The 18,739-nt window shown below is 49.5% G+C and overlaps 1 pseudogene; it reads left to right on the forward strand.

Annotated features, from left to right (window-relative positions):
- Nucleotides 1-301: 301 nt before the first annotated feature.
- Nucleotides 302-1,385, forward strand: LOC132085531 (zinc finger protein 239-like; annotated as a pseudogene).
- Nucleotides 1,386-18,739: the final 17,354 nt, after the last annotated feature.

An 18,739-nucleotide genomic window follows, 5' to 3' on the forward strand; every position in this document is an offset into this window, starting at 1 on the left:
AGAGAGGGGGACCCATGGGACCCTCAGCAGCCCAGAGAAGGGGGACTCCCAGAACCCCAGCGTGGGGGGAATCACTGGGAAACCTGGAGCAGACCTCCAATATATGCAGGACCCGCAGCATCCACAAGGGGAAAACCCAGGGAGGGATTTTTTTCCTCTTGAGTCTTGACGTTCTGGCGATTTTCGTGGACACAAGGTACTTGGTGACTTCTAGAGATGGACTCAGGCAGGAGGAACTCTCAGGCCAATGTGTTCACCCCTTGTTTTTCCCTCAAAATCCGACTTCTTATTCCCAAGGCTTGGCCAAATGGAGAAGGAGGGGGCAGTGAGGAAGATGCTCCAGGATACCCAGGCAGGTGAGAAGGAATCACTGCCCCTTTCCCCTCTGCTGCTCCATCTCCCAGCCCAGCATCGCTGCAGGACAGCCTCACTGCCAACGCCATCCTGCCAGGGATGGACTGGGGGATCTCCTTTCCCTTCCCTTCCCTCTGGCACGGAGGAAAATCCTCTCCTTCCTCCTGCCTTTTCCCTTCTCCTCCTCCCATTCTCTCCTTCTCTTTCCTCCCCCAGGCACTGAGCTGCAGGTGGAGACCAGGGTGGACAAATCCCCACAGCAGAACCTCATGGAAGAGGCCGTTTTGAGCGGCTCCAAGGGGCAGGAATCCAATAGGGAGGAAAAGCCAAAGGAATCCCCCGCAAGGAAGGGCTCCAAACCCAGCCCAGGGTGCTCTGAGGAGCAAAGACGCCCCCATTGCTTCATCCAGAAATCCACTCTGGTGGTCCATGAGCAGTTTGATGCCGGGGAAAAGCCCTACATGTGCTTGGAATGTGGGAAGAGCTTCAGCCACACCTCCCACCTCTTCATCCACCACCAAGTACACACAGGGGAATGGCCCTACAGGTGCTTGGAATGTGGCAAGATCTTCAACTGCAACTACCAGCTCATCCCCCACATGCGCCAGCACACTGGGGAACGGCCCTACAAGTGTGGGGAATGTGGGAAGAGCTTCACCTTCAACTCAGTCCTAGTCCAGCACCAGAAGATCCACTCAGGAGAAAAACCCTACAAATGCTTCAAGTGTGGGAAGGGCTTCAGCCGTAGATCTAGCCTGATTGACCACAAGAAGACCCACAGTGAGGACCAGCCCTATGAGTGTCCCAAGTGTGGGAAGGAGTTTCAGACCAGGCCAAATCTCCTCATACATCAGCGAACACACACGGAGTAGAGGCCCTTCTGCTGCCCTGCCTGTGGGAAGAGCTTCAAGCACAACTTCACCCTCACCCTGCACCGGCGCACCCACACCGGGGAGAGGCCCTACAAGTGTGGGGAGTGTGGGAAGGGACAGAGCTCTGCCTTGATGTCACACAAATGGACCCACCTGTAAGGGAGACCCTGCAAGTGCCCCGAGTGCAGGAAGAGCTCCGTGCGCTGCTCCAGCTCCATCCCCCATGGGAGGATCTGCTTTGGGTGATCCCCAGTGACCCCCGTTGGGCAGCGCCCTGGTGACCCCCGTTATGGGTGAACTCTTTTGAGAAGACACCTGGCTGGTGGTCTCCACATCCTCCTGATTCCCTGTGGGCACCTTGGTGAAGGCAGGGGCAGGAATATCCATCGGGACTCAGAATGGCATCAAGAATTCATTGGGAAGAGTGGGTTTGTTAACCTTCAACCCTAAAAGTCTCAGCTCTTCCATCCAATCCTTTCTTCCTGTGGCATCAAGCAATGTTGGATGGTCTTTGAGGTCTTTTCCAGCCTCAGTGGTTCCATTATTCTGATTCTCTATTGCCCACAGGTGTCTTCCACAGTCAAATGGTGATGGATTTGGGCAAAGACCAAGATTTGGGGTGGAAACCCCTCCAACAAAGGCTCTTCCCTGCACTGAACCCAACCCTACAGATATTCTCGTGATGCTGACAAGTAACTCCTTTTTTTGAGCTTGATTTTATTTCATCTACTTTTATTCCCTACAAAAGCGTGAAATTGTCATAAAAATAAAGAATTTGAACAAAGACCTCTAAACCCAATGATTTTACTGTCATTTGGGGGGAAAATTTAGGGCTTGGGAGGATTTGAGGGTATTTATAGGTGTTGGAGAGGGGTTTCCCTTAAAACTGGGGCCATGCAGGCCAGGATCACAGAATCACAGAATTGGCTAGCTTGGAAAAGACCTTTGAGATTGAGTCCAGCCTATGACCCAACACCACCCTGTCACCCCGACCATGGCACTAGGTGCCACATCCAGTTTTAAACAGCTCCAGGGACAGTCACTCCACCACCTCCCTGGGCAGCCCATCCCAATTCCCAATCACACGTTCTATGAAGAGCTTCCCAATGTCCAGCCTAAACGTCCCCAGTGCAGCTCCAGGCAGTGTCTCCCTGTCCTGTCCCTGTTCCCTGGGAGCAGAGCCCAGCCCCACCCGGCTGCCCCCTCCTGTCAGGGACGTGCAGGCAGTGATGAGGTCTCTCCTGTTCTCCAGGATAAACACTCCCAGCTGTCTCAGCTGCTCCTCACAGGACTTGTGCTCCAGACCCCCCCCCAGCCTTGTTGCCCTTCTCTGGACACGCTCCAGCCCCTCCATGTCCTTCCTGAATTGGAGGCCCAGAACTGGACACAGCACTCGAGGTGCTGCCCAAGCAGTGCTGAGCACCGGGGGACAATCCCTGCCCTGCTCCTGCTGGCCACACCATTCCTGATCCAGGCCAGGAGCCATTGGCCTCCTTGGCCACCTGGGCACACTGCTGGCTCATGCCCAGCCTGCTGTCCATCAGTGCCCCCAGGTCCCTTTCTGCCTGGCTGCTGTCCAGCCCCTCTGTCCCCAGCCTGTAGCACTGCAGGGGTTGTTGTGGCCAAAGTGCAGGACCCAGCACATGGACTTGTTCAACCTCACCTTGTTGGGTTTGGGCCCTGGATCCAGCCTGTCCAGGGCCCTGTGCAGAGCCCTCCAACCCTCCAGCAGATCCACACTCACACCCAGTTTGGTGTCATCTCTATTTTCTGCTGCTCAGAAGAAGCAATGAAGTTGGTCAATAAGTTCTGGTTTTTTCTTTCTCCTGGTGGATTTTTTCTTTTTTTTTTTTTTTTTTTTTGACACCCCAGAGGCAATTTCTGTGATGGCCTCTATAAACTGATTCTATATCACCAGCACCAGCAGCAGGGCTGTGAATGTGAGCACTGTGAATGTGGCCTGTGTGGCTTTAATTGTCCTCAGCTTAGGGCTCAGGCACTTGTGAGTATTCAAAAATCTGCTAAGCATGAGTCCTGTGACAAAACTACTGAGTTTCCCATCATGAAAGCACCGTGGGTAGCACTGATTGAAAGAGGCAATTGCAGTTGTACTGCTAAAATTCAGGTGGCAGCCAGAAGAGGGGCACCAGCAGCAGTGATCTACAATTCCCAAGGCAAAGACAACAAAACCCTCCTGCTGTCACCTCATCAGGGGTAAAACAGTGCTGAGAACAGGGCTGGAACCCAATCCTTTCTTTCTCTGAAGGTTAGGTCAGGACAGAACAGCCAGGTCCTGAGCAGTCGGGGAGGTTTGTGGGTGATTGTTGCTCTAATCAAGGAATTCAATGGAAAAAAATAAGTACGGTGCAATTGGAGTCCTGGCTTCAGTGGGTGGTGTTGCTGTGCTGGAGGGAGGAAGGCTCTTCAGGGGGATCTGGGCAGCCTGGAGAGATGGGCTGAGGCCGAGGGTGGGAGGTTCCCCCGGGCCCAGATCCTGCGCTGGGGTCACAGGAGCCCTGCAGGGCCTGGGGCGAGGGGCTGGAAGGGCCTGGGGAGAGGGCTGAGAGCAGCTGAGCAGAGCCAGCAGGGCACAGCTCCCTGAAAGCAGGGGGGAATCGGCCTCTTCCCCCGCAGGAGAGCGACGGCAGGAGAGGAAATGGCCACAAGTGCCACAGACATGTTTTATGAAAAATACTTTCCTCAGGATTTTTCCTCCTGAGAAGCCGAAAGACTGGAAGCCTCAACAAGAGACCTCAGGAAACAAAATGTAAACAATGGTTATCTGCTGCTGTGGAATGCAACAGGTGCATCTGTGATTGGTCTCATGTGATTGTTTCTAATTAATGGCCAATCACAGTCAGCTGGCTCGGACTCCGAGCCACAAGCCTTTGTTATTCATTCCTTCTTATTCTATCCTTAGCTGGCCTTCTGATGAAATCCTTTCTTCTATTCTTTTAGTATAGTTTTGATAAAATATATATAATAAAATAATAAATCAAGCCTTCTGAAACATGGAGTCAGATCCTCGTCTCTTCCCTCATCCGAGCACTCCTGTGGGCACGGTCACACACAAGTTGCGCCAGAGAAGGTTTAGATTGGACAGAGGAACAATTTTTTCCCTGAAAGCGTGGTCAAGCTCTGGAACAGGCTGTAAGGGCTGAGGGTGAGCCACATCCATGAAGGCATTTCAAGCACCTGTAGATGTGGCACTTGGGGACATGGTTGTGGTGGCCTTGGCAGTGCTGCGTTGATGATTGGACTTGATGAGCTCAGAGCTCTTTTCCAACCTGAACAATTCTGTTCTCCTTAGAAGACTTTGCTTCTCTTGTGAGGTCCCATTTTTCTCTGTCAGCTCAAGCTCTGTGTCTGCGGGAGAGACTTTCCTGCAAGAGAGGAATTTGGGCTGGAGATGGGCTGCCCTCAATGTGGAAAGCATTCACTAGAACAAAACGTTTGTATTCCTGTGAGAAGGGAAAAAAGGAGGGACAGTTTTTGTTTCCAGGATAGCTTTGATTTATTCCTATCCACAAAGGAAAAGACAGCTGTACTTTCAAAGGAAAGCACTTTGGAATGGCACAGGCTTGCTGGATATACAGTCTCAATCCTTCTGTTGACAAACCACACAATTTGATTAGGGGAAGGGGAAAATTTCCTATTTATTTTCTTTACCTAGAAGCATTTCAGCATCTCTGCTTAAAAAAAACCCACCAAACTCCACTACCACAATTTTCCAGAAGACAACAGACATGAAAAACAGAGAAATCAAAAGCTAGATTTTCAATCAATACAGAATATTGTTTGCTTTGGCTTTTTAAAGACAACCATTGTCTCAAGAGGCCTTGCTTTTATTTTATTCAATACTACCTTTCTTTTTCTTTGCCTCAGCAAACTGAGAGGTTTTTCTTTTCAAGCTGGCTCCTGGGAGGCAGACAAGATTCATCAGAAATCACCTGTGCCAGTGGCTGTTTTCAGCACAGGCTGCAGCTGCCCAGCTGAGGCTGTGGCGGGTGGGTAAATGTCCCTCCAGTGTCCCTGTGGCTCCGTGCCTGGCACAGGCTCTGCTGCTAAACGCTCACACCCCACACACTGAAAGACTGGAGCTGTGCTTACATCCTCCCAGTCTGGAAAGGGAACGGAGAAGAGACATCGATATTTAAAAAATCCCAACAACACACACCCAAAAAATCCAGTTCTGAGGTTGCCAAGCCTTGTCCATTATTTACAGGCTCACAGAGTACATGAGGACAATATTTATCGATGGAGAAGTGTTGCCGGGCTTGCAAGGGTTTCAGGGTGAAGAGAGAGGTGAGAATCTTGACCTCATGTTCAGAAGGCTGGATTTATTATTTTATGATATATGTTACATTATTACTATGCTAATAGGAATAGAGAGAAAAAGTCTCAGATGCTTGCTAAGCTAAGAATAGAAAAAGAATCAATAAACAAAGGAGCTCTCTCTGATTCTGTCCCAGAGAGAGCTCGGCCTTTGATTGGCCCTTAATTGTAAACATCCAACATGGGCCAATCACAGGTGCACCTGTTACATTCCACAGCAGCAGATAACCATTGTTTACATTCTTTTTCTGGGGCCTCAGCTTCCCAGAAGGAAAAATCCCAAAGAAAGAATTTTTCACAAAAGATGTCTGTGACAGAGAAGTGTCTGCATGTACAGAGGGGAGAGCAAGAAGTCAGTGGATGCAAGTTTTCTCCAGAGAAGAAGCCAGTGGAGGTGGTGGGAAGGAAAGGGCTAAACACAGGGGGGTGGTGAGGAGGGGTTGGATTCCCTCAAGGGACCTGGCAACCGGGAATGCCAAGGGCTGGAGAATGCCGGGAGGGAAACCCCCCCAGTTCTGCCTATTGCTCTACATCCTCCTCTGTTCTAGGAAGCAGAACCTCTCCCTCATCCCACTAGTCGCAATCTCCATCCCCACCACTTCTGTGGGTTTTGGGGATTCTGTTGGATTGTGTATTTTGGGGTGGGGTTGAGGATTTTGAAGTGGGATCAAGCCATTTTGAGCCCATGCCAACTCTCCAGCCGAGGGCCCCAGGAGCACCAGGGGGCTCCAGCCAGACCCTCTTCCCACCAGCAAGGGACTCACACAATCCCTCATCCTGCCCCCAAAATCCCTGGGGATCCCCTATCCATCTCTGCATCCCCCCTTTCAAGATCTCCAGACCAAAGGACTGGAAGCTCCCACCCAGGGTGACCACAACCCCCACATTTTTATCTCCACCCATCACTTTTCCCTCCTGTCCCATTCCTGCTTCCCGCACAGAGGGTGGGAGCAGGCAGGAGCCCAGCGCTGCCCCAGCCAGAGCTCACACCTGAGGGCACAGCAACGCATCCACCTCGGGGAGAGGCCCCACCAGTGTCCTGAGGGTGGGAAGAGCTTCTCCAGGAGCTCAACCTTGACCTGACACTCACAGAGGTACCTGTAAAGGGAAATCCTGCGAGTGCCCCAAGTGTGGGAAGAGCTTCGTGCGCTGCTCCAGCTCCATCCCCCAAGGGAGGATCAGCATGGGATGATCCCCAGTGACCTCCATTGGGCAGAACCCTGGTGATCCTTGGTCCTGGTAAGCAACGTTGGAGAGACACCTGGCTGGTGGGTTCCACGTGTTCTTGGCTCCCCACAGGTACCTGGATGAACACGGAGAGGAACATCCATCAGGATGCTGATTGACTTCAGCAACTCATTGGGAAGAGCAGAGTGTTTGACTTCCAGCCCCGTAAAATGTTACCTTTGGTTTTCAATTATTTCTTCTGGTGGCATCAGCGAATACTGATTCGACATATTTTGTAACCTAAATGATTCCACAATTCTAATTCTCTCTGGCCCACAGGCATTGTCTTGGCAATGTTTTTTTATCCCATACCATTTTTGTAGTTTTTTGTTTCTGTGGTGGTCATTGGTCCCGCCTCACCTCCCCCGGCTCTGGGAGTATTGGGATGGGTGAGAGCCAGCCCAGAATTTCCTGTGAGAGTGGCCAATCTGCGCAATGGCCCTCTTGCCTCATGCCTCTGACCAGAAGCACTGTTGCATTGTGGATTTTGCCAGTTTCTTTTTGTTTCTTTTCCTTCAGCACCGTGGCTGTGCTTATTGCCTTCCTTCTCTGGTTCTCTGCTGGTCGGGAGCCCAAAGCCAGTGTGTACCACACCAGGACCTGGGGCCAGGAGGCGCCTGTCCGCTGCCAGGGTCTGCCCCCTTGGCACAGCCTGACCAGGGACCAGCCCTCTCAGAGGAGCTGCCCAAGGAGCAATTTCCCACTCAGCCCTGCTCTGCTCTGCCTCAAGGCTCCTGGTACACTGTAACCCAGCATCCAGATGCCCAGCAGCTTTGGGCAGGGCCCCAGAGTTTCTGTAAATGTGCGTACATTTACATACATACATACATACATACATACACATGCATACTAGTAAAGAACTGTTGTTTCTTTTTTGATATCTTTGCCTGAAAGCCCCATCAGCCCCTTAGTTTCAAATTTATAATAATTCAGAGGGGAGAGGGTCATATTTTCCATTCCAAGAGGGGTTCCCACCTTCCTTTATAGGCACCTGTCTTTGAAACCAAGATAGATTTTGGCACCCAATGTGGGGCCTGAGGGCATTGAGAGGAAAGAGAGACAAAGGAACAACAGTTCCTGGGTAGCCCACTTTTTTGTGTGCTGGATATGAAAACCTTGTTAGGCAGCACCATGTGGTGTAGCCTACCCTGGTTTGAAGAGTGCGTGATTGTGGCTGTATTTCTCCCATTTGCAGCTCCTTATCTAAACATGGGTCCTGTGACTAAGGCTACTGTTGCTGTTATGCAGTGTTTGCACAATGGGTCAATAAGGTGAGGAATAAATGGATTTTTAACTTTTTGAAAGCAGGCACATGGATACGTGGTTATCACTCACTAAGTGTGTGTTTTTGGGGTTTCATTGATAATGGCACCCATTGTGAGGAAGTAGCACCAGGGGAAGTTTTCTCCCAACCCTTCACCCATTTCTTTGGGCCTACCCCAAGAGCTTTCTAAGGGATCAAATATTCTCTAGATGCCAACCATATCATACAGTGGCTGGTGTTGCTGATATTCCTGTTCTATTTAGCATTTAGAGATAAGGTGAGACTGCCTTGGGTTACCACCCTAATTCACTCTACCTCAATGACTAGGGATGCTGCCACACAGCCACTGCCCAACCTCATAAATAAACCACCCAGATTGGATGGGGTAATGGAGAGGATACAACAGGTGCTGAGGTAATATACTTCTCCAGCTGGTGGGTAACCCTCTCCCTGCCTCAGAGAGGGAGAGTCTGATGGTGCAGCACTGGAGCCCATGGATGTGACAACTGTCCAGGTTCCTGCTGAACCACAGGGGCAGTCACAGCCAGCAGCAGTGGCCCCTGTGCAGAGGGGGAAGTATAAGACATCATTGACAGTGTGCCCAGCTAATAATTATGAGGAACCAGGGACCTCACAACCAGCAAGGGAGCCAGAAATTGAAATAATCAACTGAGTCCCTGTCATACCACAGTCTCTGTAATCTGCAAAAAGACGTTGCACTGCGGGGCTGTGAGGCTTATTCAACCTAGTTACTCTGGGTTTGGGTCCTTACAGGTCCAGGAGTGCAACTGGATGGTGGCAAAGCAAGGAATTTGGGATCCTTGACCCAGGACATGGGTATTGATCAGGTGTTTGTGAGGGAGCCATGGCCCCTTTCCCTCCCTCTGTGAGCGGCTTTTAACGAGGGTAAGAAAGAGGTTTGTTCACAGAGACAGAATGCAGGATTGCCATCCTAAGACCATTGAGGAAAGAATCCAACATCTGAGAGAAGTGGCAGTACTAGAGGAACTCTTTGGAAGGGGCTGACAGCACCATAATGACTCCAACAAGGTCAGGTGCACAGGGCAGATGTTGTGGAGTGTGGCAAATCTGGGGCCATGTCAATGCACCGCCTTCACTGCAATGATGAAAGCTGAATACAAGTGAAAGACAGAAGGTTCTGTAGCCAACAGGCTCAGGTATTATGAGAGTATGGTCAGCGGCCTGATGCACACTCATGTCTCTGCTTTGGTTAAGGACCAAAGAGGACTTGTAAGAGGAAATTAGGGAGGGGAGAGAGGAGGTGACAAAGAACAGTTTCCATGTGCCGCCAGTGCAAGTCACAGCCCCTAACATCAAAGTCCAATGTCTCCCAGCTAGAGAGAGGGGGTACACCCAATGAGCTGAGCTGTGGTTCTTCCTTGGTGACCATGGGGAAGACATGAGAAGATGGGATGGCAAACCCACCCATGTCCTGGCAGCAGGGATGTCAGCTCAAAGAGGAAAACATCAACTGAGGGAGTTCTGCTAAAGTGAAGGTGGCCTCAGCCTCCCATGACCGAGCTGCCAGGTACAACAGAAGGGAGGATGATACGTCACATCCCCTTGAAGGAACCTGTAGGATGTATGTTGAGGGAGGGAATGATAACTGGGGCTAGAGAGGCCCTGCCTCTAGCCAGGCAGAGCCATGGGGAAATGGGCTCTTTTGGACACTATGGATCCCATGGCCTGGCACAAACTGGCGCTGCTGCCCACGGGGCTGGAGCGTGACTGCCCTGCACCTCAGGGCCGAGCTGAGGAGTGGCTGCACCTGTGGGAAGGGACCCTCGCTGGACAGGGCAGGGACTGACCCCATGGACAGATCCCACACCCTGGAGCAGGGCAAGGGTTCCTGTCCCTGAGGGGGAAGCAGTGGCACAAACTGACCGTAACTCCCATCACATCTCCCTGCACCACTGGGCAGGGGAGTGAGGGAACTGGCGGTGGTGTTGAATTTTTACATTCATCATTGCAAAGCAGAGTTGCAAGGGGAGCTCCGCTTTCAGCTTCAAATGAGGGAATCCATCATGGGTTCTGGGACTTCTGTAACTTCAAGGTGCTACTTGATACTTGATACTTTAGTTTTGGCAAAATGAGGCCCTTCAGCAGCAATGTCTCTCCCAGCCACTGGTTTCTGTCTCAGACCCAGCTTGAAACGTGGACAAGAAACCCAAAGTCCCAACAGAAAAAGCTCTGCTGTCACTTTTTTTTTTTCATAATTTTATTTCATTTAATATCATTTTAGGTATCATATATAGTCTATATTTTTTTCTTCTTCTTCTATAATCCTGTGTTTATTCCCTATTTCCCCCCAACCCTTGTCCCCTCCGGGGGTTCGTGAGGAGCTGCTGTCCCACAGCCCTTCCTGCCCCTCACCCGTGGCTGCTCCGGTGCCACCAGGGCCAGCCTCGAAGGGAAACCACAAAACCCTCTGGAAATAAAGCCACTCTGGGGGCAAATCCTGCAGGGGGGATTGAATCCCATGGAGAGCACTGGCTGAGAGCTGGAGATTCCAAATGCTCCAAGGGGCCGGAGGGAGCTGCGCTGGGGCCTCCCTGGGGGCACCTCCGGGACTCCCGAGCAGAGCGACCCCTCCCACCCCCCAAAATCTGCAGGTTTGGGTCAGTCGAGGAAAAGAGCTGGAAAAGGGACTGGAAAGGGGGAGGAGCCTGAGGGGATCCCTCAGCCATCACCCGGAGCAGCCGCAGGAAAATCCCCCAGAAACCAAGGAAATAAATGGAAATAATGATGAAATTTTTAACCCTTTCTTCTGTTTCCCGAAGGTCCTGGCCGGGTCCTGCCAGGTGGAGCTGGGGGCAGGGAGAGAGATCAGGGCTTAATTGTGGAGAAGCTTAATTGGGGTGAGGAATGTGGGGAGAAAATGCGAATGAGAGGGGATGATTTGAACTGGGGAGAGAAAATGAAGTGGGGGAGGAGACCCCCAGCCCTTGGCTGTGTCCTGAAGGTGCTGCCAGCAGTTTCCCCGCTCTGACCCCCTGGGCTGAGAACACACACAGGGGAGAGGCCCATTCACTGCCCCAGCTGTGGGAAGAGCTACAAATGCAACTCCCACCTCACCATGCACAGGCACATCTGCACTGGGGAGAGGCTCTAAGGGTGTCCTGAGTGTGGGAAGAGCTTGTCCTGCAGCTCTGCCTTGGCCTCACACAGATGAAGCCACGGATCAGGGAAGCCCTGCCAGTGCCCCGACTGTGGGAAGGGCTTTGTCCCCTGCTCCAGCCTTATCACCCATCGGAGTGACCCATGATGGACAGAGACCTGGTGACCCCATTCTGGGTGATCCATGTTTTGATCCAGTGTATTGGGTTTGTGTGGCCAGGCTGTGGAAGTTAGGGGGGCTCGTTGAAGTAACGCAAGAGAAATTATGTAAAGGAAAAGAAAGCAAGCATCGGAGTAGAAAGATACACAGTCACCAGCTCTGGATCCAGCAACAAAAGTTTTGGTTTTGATTACTACAATGTCCCTGTCTAAGTGATGGTCCCAGGATGGATCCCTTGGGGGCAGGAAAAGCCCCAGAAACACCAAGTTCTGTGAGTCAGCACAGGTTCAGGTTGGGTGAATGCCCAGCTCCCTCCTCTGGCGGGAGTTTTACACTGTCGGATGCCACGCTGCGGATCCCAGTGCTCTGATGGTTCATGGCCCCTTCTGAGATGCGGCCCTGCCTCTCCCGGCAGCGCAGCTGAGCCAGGTGTGGCCATGGGAAGGGATGCAAACCTGCAGCCCTCTGTGTGAATGTCCCGGGCCTTCCCCGGGGAGCTCCCAGAGCTGAGCCAGTTGTGTCAGGGAGGGCACTGCCCTGCTCCAAAGCCCTGTCCTGTTGGAGCGTCGGGGGACACAAGACAGATGATGCACTTTGGACCTGGATAACATAAGAGATTGGATAACAGGCTGCCTTGGGAAAAACAAATGGAACTTTGAAAATTAGACCTGGATTGCAAGAAGATTCAATCAAAGGGATTTACCAGAAGAAGAAAATCCCATTAAGCTCTGCAAGGAGGAGATGTTGTTATATGCATACGTTTGTGTATGTGATTTTAACCTAATCATTGAAGGACACATTACTAGTCCCCCTGAAATAGTATATAAGCGTTTGAATCCCTCAACAAAATGGGATTCTGATCACTGCATCAGCCTTCCCTGTCTCTCCATGGCCGGCCCTGTCCCGCCTGGCAGCAGCTGCTGCTGATCGGCCTCTGCCCTTCCCTGGCTCCAGCCCAGCCCGTCCCGTCGGGGGCTGGCTGTTCACCCCCCGTGCCCCGGGCACTGCCCACGCCCGTGGCCAGCAGAGCCCCCTCTGCCTCTGCCATAGTTCCAGCCATTAACCCGGGACATTCCAGTCCCTCACAGCTCTGCTCCCCAAAAGCCCAGAGCGATGGGTGGGGCCTCTAAACGACTCCATCCCACTGAAAATGGCTCAGCTCCACCTCCAAACAACTCAATCCCACCTCAAAACTTTGGGGTATCTCCTGAGCCCAAATTACTCCCACTTGTGGATGTTCCTTGTCCACAAACTTCACCCGGCTGTTGCCATTGGGGAAGTGACAGTGGGCTTTTCCCCAAAAATGGAACACACCTGTGTGGGAAAGGAGACAGGTGAGGGGGTGCCTCCCCTCAGCCCCAACAGACCCCATCACCCCACAGCAGGCTGGGGGCTCAAGGGACCCTCCTGGATCCCCCATTCCCACCCCCTGTGCCCCACAGCCCCCACAGCACTGGCTGCTGGCTGGGGTCACCCCCACTGTCAGCCCCAGGGAGGGATGGGGGGGTTGGGGACCCAATGAGATGGGGAGGGAGAGAGAGCGAGAAGGGGCTCCCTGTTGCAGATTCACAAGGAGCAGCCAGTCCCAGGGCCCTTCAGGTCGTGAAATGGGCTGTGTCAGGAACCTCGTAGCAGGAGACTGGAACAGCAGATGTGAGAACACGCAGGGTGGGAAACGAAGCGCGCCAAAAACTCTCAAACCATGCCTGGAGCCACAGAGGTCCAACGGCCATAGGGTGTGTGAGACACGAGTGCTGTTCCTTTGCTAAGTTGTAAATGTGAGTTGTAAGCTAAGTGTTGCTAAGTGTTGTTTTTCTCTCAAGTTGCTATGCAGAATGTGGAAGTTATAGCTGTAAGTTAGGTTAAATAATGTTAAGTGTTGTTCCTCTGTTGAATTGCTAGGCCCAAGGGATAAGTTAAGTTACAAATTAAAGTAGAAGTTAAAGTGCTGCTTAGTGTTAGTGTTTTAGGCCAAGTTCCTTTTAATCCTTGCCCACCCTGTCTTTTGTCCCATGCACCTAAACACAACACACACCCAGCCATCATCCCCCAGATAGCCGTCAGTTCATTTCTGTTTTGACTGTCTGGATTTTGTTTGGTTTTGTTGTTGCTTGTTTTATTTTGTTGTGCCTTAGCTGTCCTGTAGGCAGTAGAGTTAATCTTGCCAATGAACTTGTTGTGCTTTGTTGCTTAATGTTACCATGCTTGAAAAAGGGTCTTGTCCAAGTAATTATCTCCCAGATAATTATGTAGCCATCTCAGTGGCCAGGACCTGAAGGGCCGTGGAGTTCGAACCACTGAGAGCATCCAGACTGGGTCTTTCTAATGCACTGCCTAAGGGGGCTTGGGAATAAATGTTCTCTGTTGCCGCATGAATTCGAGGGTGAGCAGTCTTTGTCTCCCGCCCTCTCCCCCCAACTCGTGACCCTGAATCATGATTTTAAAGGGTTAAGATTTTAGCTGAGAGTCAGAACCAATTTATATTGAAGTTAGATACACCAATGATAGGTTAATGATTATTAGATGCTTAAGCTAAATGTAATTATTATATTATGAACTCATTTGTAGAAGGAAGTGGAGCAAGTGAACCATTATAGGAACATATTTAAAGCAGTAGAACAATGCCCAGCATCTGGACTCTGTGTTAATCCATCACAGAGCAGGGGGCCTTGGATCGTGCCAGAGGGTCACAGAGATCTGACAAAGGCTTTCCTGACTTCATCCCTGGGACCACTGACCCAATTCAAGACCACCAACCCAATTCAAGGAAGAATTGCACATGTGTGAAGGACTAATAGCCTCACTCTAATACAAGGTAGGGATGGGAGGTGCTGGAGTTATGCCTATGTATTATTCTGGGAAATAAATAGAAGGCAAAGAGCCTTGTGTGTGGTCACAGATTTCAGGGATGAACGATCCCCCCCCACCCCTGTAATAAACACACCACTTTCTATCTTGGACTAGTTAGAGAGTCTTTGTTTGTGAACTTCAGTTTAATGATTAAATTGGAGAGCCAAGGCAGGAGGAGGCTCTGCTGGGCTGTGAGACCAGCTCAGGTCATGGACCCCCTTGGTGCACCCCCAGGATATTCCTGGAAGAGTGGTCTCTGCTGCACAGACTGTTCATCCAGCAGCAGACAAGGACCCCTGAGCACTAAAACTCTGGACAGAACAATATCTTTAAAAATTAGAACAGTTTTAAACAGTGACCTGTGAGGCATATGCATGGTCAGGAAAGCGCCTTTGATAAGTCGTGGAAGATGTCCCACTTGCAACTTGTGCCTCTGTAATGTGCTTGCAGGCTGAAGTTGCAGTTGAAATCTGGTTAATCTGCTTGCCGGCAGAAAGAGTTGTTGAACTGTGGCACTGAGCTCAGGCTTTTGTGGCTGACAATAAGGGATTTTGTCATTTATTTCACCATAGAGGACTCCGTTTGCTACCAACTGGAGCAGAAGACATAAGGGCAAATCCTGATCTAAAGTTGTTAAGTTATTGTGAATGTGTCCTGACTGTGAGAACGATTGTGAAAGCATTTGTTGAGGTGTGTTGTTAGCACCATGCGAGTGGGAGTTTGGACCTGCAGTTCCGTTTTCGGGCAATTGAAATGGCCAGGGAAAAACAAAGTGTGTGGGGGGCATGATCCTTAATAAATCTCCTCCCTGCTGTGACTGTGTGTGCGTGTGTATCTGTGTGTCTGTGTGTGTCTGTGTGTCTGTGTGTCTGTCTGTCTGTCTGTCTGTGTTTTGGCTACGGGGACAGAATTTACTATAACACCCGGTTTTCATGTTAAAAGGGTTTGGAATCTGAAAAATTATCGGGCAGTGCTCTGTTGTTCAGGTGTTTATGTTTGTGGAATTTGAAGTATAGAGGTTGAGTGCTTTAGTGTAGTGTGTTTTGTTTGTGTTTCCCGTGAGAGTAATAAGATTGCGATATTATTAGATTGCGTGAAAGAGATTTTTTAAATTATATATGAGTTTATGTTGTGGTCGTGTTTGGAGCTGTGGCGTATTTTTGAGGCAACACTTCCATCTTGTGTCAAAAGTTGTAAGTGCAGCACAGGTTGAGTGTGAAGTGTAAAACTGGTTCATTAGAAAGTGCTGATTGATTTTTGAGAGCTGAGACATGAACATTTTGAAGCAAATTGGGGATAGACAAAGGACGGGGCCAGTTTGGCAAGAAAAAAGTAGAAGCCTTTGGTAAGAGTTTACTTGTGGTTTTAGGTAGGTCGATCGTGTTTGTAGATGGTGATTGCTAGAGTCATAATAGGGGTAGTTTTGGTCTGAGAATCCAATCTGGCCAGACAGAGAGAAGAAACTGCTTTGCTTCAGTGGTTTAAGCTTGACTTGTGGAAGTTTGTGAACACAGTAAACTGGTGGATAGACAGGGGAAATTAGAGCATTTATTTAGAAGGTTATATCAGTTGTCTGCTGAGAGACTAGTGGCTCTGGATTGGAAACAACTGGCTGTGGAGAATCTAGACAGCCAAGGAAGAGTGAATGGAATAGCTTGCATTTGTGGGAATTTTCCTGCAGCTTTTGGTGCATCTCGAGGTTGGCATTGTGCGTGGGTGTTACTGCAATGTAAGATTTGTGCAGGATGTTATTATTGTTCTTCTGCTAACTGGTACAGAGAATGTGCCCAATGTCAACAGCTCCCTGGTCAAGTTGATTTAGAACCAAATATTTTAAAGCTGATTTGTGGAAAATCACATTTAGTACCTGAGCTGTGGGCTGTGCAAGAAGAAGATTGGAAAAGGACTGTAAAAATCTGTGAAGCCAGGTTTGGGTGGAAGCGAGACAAGAAGCAAAGGAGGAGGTAGTAAGGATTGGAGTAGGGTGTTGGTTTTGTTAAGGAGAAGGGGAGCGATGGGAAGCAATCAGAGTAAAGAGGTCCCCAAAAGTATTTCTTTAGGGTGTATTTTGGCACACTGGAAGGAACTGGTAGTAGGTAGAGGGATAGAAAATAAAAGGACTCTAGTGAAATTTTCCACACAGTGGCGACCACTCTATAGGCTTGAAGAGGGGGTCAGCTGGCCCCCAACTGGAACTCTCATTATGAGACTTTGTTACAGCTTATGTTGTTTTTGAGGAGGAAAAATGGGAAGAAATGACATATGCTGACGTGTTTTTCTCCCTCCAGAACCACCCTGAGTGGCAGAGAGATTGCGGGCTCAGGGCTCCCTCTGACCCCTTTGCATTGGCCCTGGAAAAAGAGATTGAGGCTAGCAGAGGGAGGATGAAATGCTGTTGTAATGCATGCTCCATAAACCAACGCTGCACACACCCAGACAAGGAATACGCAGCTGAGTCACTGGAGCAAGAGTTGGGGGATCTGTTTGAACCATCCCTAGAAGGCAAAGGGGCGGAGAGGGGCAGCAAACTCGGGATGGGTAACTGTCCTACTGTCCTTATAGAGCACGACACAGCACAAAGTACCATGACTCCATCAGAAGGGTGAAAGAAAGATTTAATATAGCAACATGCTGCTTTTATACTTTTTCAAGATATTTACATTCACTCAACATACACATTCACTGCCCATTGGTTACAAGAAAGATGTGGCTCATTGGATGACCAAGGAGCCACACCATTCTGTGAGCCAGCTGGAGTCTGTATCGCTCAACTTTCTCTCCTTCATCACGTCTCCATGGGGACAACCTTGGTGTCTTCCTCAGGAGAGATATGGGGCTTTCCTTTAACTTCAGGAGGCCTTTGCTGGCTCACAAGAACAGCACAGAATGTCTTTCCTACAGTTAACAACCTCAACTCCAGTTTCAGCTCTTATTCCACCTCCTGACATCTGTCCAAATTCCAGCTCATATTCCATTTCCATCCTCCACTCCAATTAAGGCTATTACTTTTTCAACCCCAGCTCCAGCTTTAAACAAAGGTATTTCTGTTTCAACTCCAGCTCCAGTTTTAAGCTCAACTGAATCAACTCCAGTTTCTAGTTCAAATTCAACTCCAGCTTCTACTCCATTCCCCACCTTGATTACTCTGTTTACTCCTAAATCTCTCCCACTGCTCAGCAGCAACAGCAAGGAACAGAAGCCCTCTCCAAAGGGTCCTGCAGCATCCTGGACTCAGAAACAAACCAGGGAAATTATGCGAGCACCCTTGAGGGGGCAGTAAGTCCTGATGGGAAAACAATGTGAGTCAAAATTCCTTTTTCTACAATGGATTTAGAGGCTTGGGAAAAGATTGCTAAACGTTATTGAAGTGACCCAACAGATGTTGTAAAGAAATTAAAGTTTATGATTAAACAGCATCGACCTGACTGGACAGACCTCCAGCTGTCATTGGATGTCTTAACTGAGACAGGAAAACAACTGGTTTTAAAAGAAGCTAGGGATTTAGCAGAAGATGATTGCAGAATAACACAGAGCAGATTGAGAGATGTTTTTCCTCTTCGGGATCCATACTGGGATCCTAATAATGATGGTGATGTGGAAAAGCTAGAGGATTGTCAGAATATATAGTGCAGGGGTTGGAAAGAGCAGTTCCTAAACCAATAAATTGGTCGACCCTATATGCAACTAAGCAAGGTCCCTCCAAAACACCTTCTGAATTTCTAGAACATTGGCAGGATGCAATGTGTCATCGTACAAGCTTAGATCCTGAATCTGAAGAAGGGATACAACATCTAATGGGTTTATTCTTACGACAATCTACAGGGGACATTAGATGCAAACTTCAGAAGACACAGGGTGAGACAGCACGAGATTTAGAGACTTTGCTAGAAGAGGCATGGAGAGTATTTAGTAACCAGGAAGAAAAGTGCAAAGAAGGGATGAATTATTATTAGCAGTAGTAAGAGAAGAAAACAAAAGGAAATGTGGACATGTGCCACCAAGGCAGGGAGCACCTTGGCTAAGGAGAGACCAATGTGCATTCGGCAAGAGGGTTGGACACTGGAAGAACCAGAGCCAGGGACAAAGAAAAGGCGATGAACAAAGAAGAGATCAAAAAGAGAGACCGGTGGTGGTTAAGGAAGATTGAGGTGGACTGGAGAATCCTACCCTAAGAGACTCTCTGGTCATAATGAAACCAGGCGACAAAGAAAAGGAAATGGAATTCCTGACAGACACAAGGGCAACATATTTGGGGTTAAATAAAGCTTTAATACCGATAACAGATCATCATGTCATGGTAAAGGGGGCAGCTGGCCAATCTGAAAGAGCTTATTTTTGTAGGCCATTGAAATATAAACCTGGGAAACAATGGGGAACTCACAAGTTTTTATATATGCCCACTGCTCCATCAGCACTTTTGGGTAGAGATTTATTGGAACAATTAGAAGCAAAAATAATATTCAAAACCAGAGAGATTACTTTGGACCAACAATAAGTGGAATTGTTAAGCCTGATGTTAATAACCAATGAGGCTAAAGT

This window comes from Ammospiza nelsoni, chromosome 31 (genome assembly GCF_027579445.1).
Source record: "Ammospiza nelsoni isolate bAmmNel1 chromosome 31, bAmmNel1.pri, whole genome shotgun sequence".
In the NCBI taxonomy this organism is placed as follows: domain Eukaryota; kingdom Metazoa; phylum Chordata; class Aves; order Passeriformes; family Passerellidae; genus Ammospiza; species Ammospiza nelsoni.